This window comes from Suricata suricatta, chromosome 8 (genome assembly GCF_006229205.1).
Source record: "Suricata suricatta isolate VVHF042 chromosome 8, meerkat_22Aug2017_6uvM2_HiC, whole genome shotgun sequence".
In the NCBI taxonomy this organism is placed as follows: Eukaryota; Metazoa; Chordata; class Mammalia; order Carnivora; family Herpestidae; genus Suricata; species Suricata suricatta.
In genome coordinates this window covers 22234246-22237961 of record NC_043707.1, presented here as the reverse complement: position 1 = coordinate 22237961, position 3716 = coordinate 22234246, and positions in this window count along the sequence as shown.

Here is a 3716-nt window from a genome sequence, read left to right as displayed (position 1 = left end):
AAAGTGAATTCTGTTGCTTTGGGATGTAGAGTTCTAAATATATCTGTCAAATCCATCTAGTCCAATGTGTCCATCAGGGCCATTGTTTCTTTAGTGATTCTCTGTCTAGTTGATCTATCCACTGCTGTAAGTGGAGTATTAAAGTCCCCTGCAATTAGCACATTCTTATCAATAAGATTGCTTATGTTTGTGATTAATTGTTTTATGTTTGGGTGCTTCCAAATTTGGTACTTAGACATTTATAATTGTTAGCTCTTTCTGATGGACAGACCCCATAATTATTATATAATGTCCTTCTTCATCTCTTGTTACAGCCTTTACTTTAAAGTCTAGCATGTCTGATATAAGTATAGCTACCCCAGCTTTCTTTTGACTTCCAGGAGCATGATAGATAGTTCTCCATCCCCTCCCTTTCAACCTGAAGGTGTCCTCTGGTCTAAAATGAGTCTCTTGTAGACAGCTAATAGAGGGGTCTTTTTTTTTATCCATTCTGATACCCTATGTCTTTTGATTGGAGCATTTAGGCCATTTACACTCAGTGCTATTATTGAAAATTATGGGTTTAGAGTCGTTGTGCTATCTATAGGTATTTCATGAGTGTAGTGATGCTTCTGGTACTTTGTGTTCCTTGCAACATTTCTCTTACAGAGCCTCCTTTAGGATGTCTTGTATGGCTAGTTTAGTGGTGATGAATTCCTTCAGTTTTTGTTTGGGAAAATCTTGATCTCTCCTTCTATTCTGAATGACAGCCTTGATGGATAAAGGATTCTTGGTTGCATATTTTTCCTGTTCATCACATTGAAGATTTCTTGCCATTCCTTTCTGGACTGCAGGTTTCAGTAGATAGGTCTGCTACTACCTTGATATGTTAAGGCTCATTTATCCATAACTGCTTTCAGAATTCTCTCTTTATCCTTGTATTTTGCCAGTTTCACTCTGATACATCATGCAGAATATTGGTTCAAGTTATGTCTGAGGGAAGTTCTCTGTGCCTCTTGGATTTCAATGTCTGTTCCCTTCCCCAGGTTGGAGAAGTTCTCAGCTATGATTTGTTCAAGTTTCCCTTCAACCCCTTTCTCTCTTGTCTTCTTCTTCTAGAATTTCTATGATACAAATATTGTTCTGTTTGATTGCATCACTCAGTTCTCAGATTCTCCTTTTGTGCTCCTGGATCAATTTACCTCTCTTTTTCTCAGATTCATCCTTTTCCATAATTTTCTCTTTTAATTTATCTATTCTCCCCTTGCCTCTTCAATTAGCACCTCATTTATAGCATTTTAAATTCATCATGACTATTTTTAAGATCCTTGATCTCTGCAGCAGTGGAGTCTCTGCTGTCTTCTATGCTTTTTCAAGCCCTTTGGTTAATTTTATGACTATTATTGTAAATTCTTGTTTAGTTATGTTGCTTATAGCTGTTTTGATCAATTCTTTAGCTGTCACTTCTTCCTGGAATTTCTTTTGAGAAGCATTCTTCCATTTCATCATTTTGGCTAGTTTTCTGTCTCTTGTAAGTTTTAAAAGCTTGTTATGTGCTCTGCACCTGCAAGTACTGTTATATTACAGGAGGCTCATACACTGTTCAGGGCCTGGCCTTTCGGGAGGTGTTTTCTGGAGAGTGTTACTTGTTCTCTGTTGTTGTGACTTTGGTTATTTTATTTCCCTATTCATAGTGATGTTTTGGTGTCCTCTGGTTGGTTCCTTGAAGTAGCAATGCCACAGTGGTACTTCCACAGTGTCTATCCAGCTCTTGTAGATAAGTGGTTACCCAGCACAGAGTGGAGTGGTTTGGTGTAGGCAGGTCCTGCCTCCTCTGTGGGCCCCGGGGACCGATCCTGAGGCCTCGCCTTGCTAATTGTGGGGACACAAATGGTGACCTCCCAGTCCCTTCTTCGTGGACCATGTGTCCCAAATCACTGCTTTGAATCTGTCCTCACTGTGCCACAGACGCAGATGAGGCAGGCTGTCCCACTCCACCAGCTCCTATGTCCCATGCTTGCCTACATTGTAAACGACCACTCTGTGTGGGTTAATGTAATCCTGAAATGTAATCACGTGGCTGTGCAGCAGCACTTCAAGGCAGGGGACCACGTTCTCCTGCCACTGTCTGCACCCCTTCCGTACCGCTGAACCTGGAGATGACTCCTCTCTTCCTCAGGAGTGTGAACAGGGCAGCCGGCCCCAGTCTGAAGAAAGCTCTGCAGTTAGAGATGGGAATATGGTATCCCTCTCTGTCTATGCCCAGGGTTTTTCTCTTGTCCAGATACAGTCCTACACTTCCCCAGCCGCTCTTTCTCTTCCCTTTTTCTCTCTGCAGAAGGAATCCCTTCCTTCTGTGTTGACACAGCCCATTTTATCTCCCCCAGTTTGCTATCACGCACCTCTGGGCCTCTCTGGTTTTCCTGTTTTCTTCCTGATAGACTCCATATCCTTTCCTCCCAGACTTTTGGGGTTCAGCGTCCTTTGGCTTCAGCCCTTCTATGCTTGAGAGACTCAGGAAGAATGGATCCCCCTGCTTCTCCACCATGTTGGCCCCTCTCAACAAATGGCCAATCACAAAGCGTTAAACCAGACTGTTTTATTGACACTCCAGGGAAGGTAGAGTCTCCACAGTATTAGAGAATCAAGCTCCTTCTAAGCAGGTTGCTCTGTTATCCCAAGGTATGTCCTCATCCACCTCATCAAAGATAGCCTACCACCATGTCCACCTTCTCACTGGCAGGAAAAATAGGATATGGTGAGCGTGCCTCTTTCCTTGAAGATTATGACCTAAGAGCTGCGCGTATCATTTCCCCTCTCATCTCATTGGTCAGAACTTAGCCACATGGTTACACATAGCTGCAAAGGAGGTTGGGAAATGTAGTCTTTACTTCAAGTAGCCATATGCCTAGCTAAAATTTGCAGTTGAATTTCTAAAGAAAAGGAAGAAAATAGATACCAGGAGACAACTAGCTTTCTCTGCCACATTATTATTACCATTACACTGAAAATCTTTTATTTATAACATCTTGTACAGTTTGACAAATAACCTGATCTTGTATTATTACTGCCACATTCAGCTTCAGGGTCTCCATATTCAGGCTTTACAGAACTTGGGGTTTGGGGCAAGTCTGTATGTACAAGATTATTCCTCCAGAAAAGTTTTTTGAAGCTTAAATAAGACCAAGAAACAAGAAGATGGAGACTTTATGGCTCCAAATAATGAAACATATGTTAGGGAATGGGTTAATCCTAGACAGGCAAAGTGAGTTGTGCATTTCCCCCTCCAAGAGATTCCTCAGCAGGAAAGGGCCCATAGTAAAGCTAAATATCACACCAAAGAACACCTTGAACCTCAGGTCCTGAAAACCATGAGCAAGAGAGATGACTAGGGGGAGCCTGCACCGGAGTAAGATTAGGAACTGACTAACAATAGCCAGCCAGGCATGTGAGGAAACCTCTGTCATCTCTCCAATTCTTTTCTCCCAGTGTCTCACCCTGGAGCTACAATTAGAAGAAGAAAGAGGTGGGGAGCCTGAGTGGCTCAGTCAGTTAAGCATCGGACTCAATTTTGGCTCAGGTCAGATCTTCCACTCAAGGGATCGAGCCCTGCATCAGGCTCTGCACTGGGTGTGAAGCCTACCTAAGAGTCTCTCTCTCCCTCTCCCTCTGCCCCTCCTTTCTCTCTCTCTCTCTCTCTCTCTCTCTCTCTCTCTCTCTCTCTCTCTCTCTCTCTC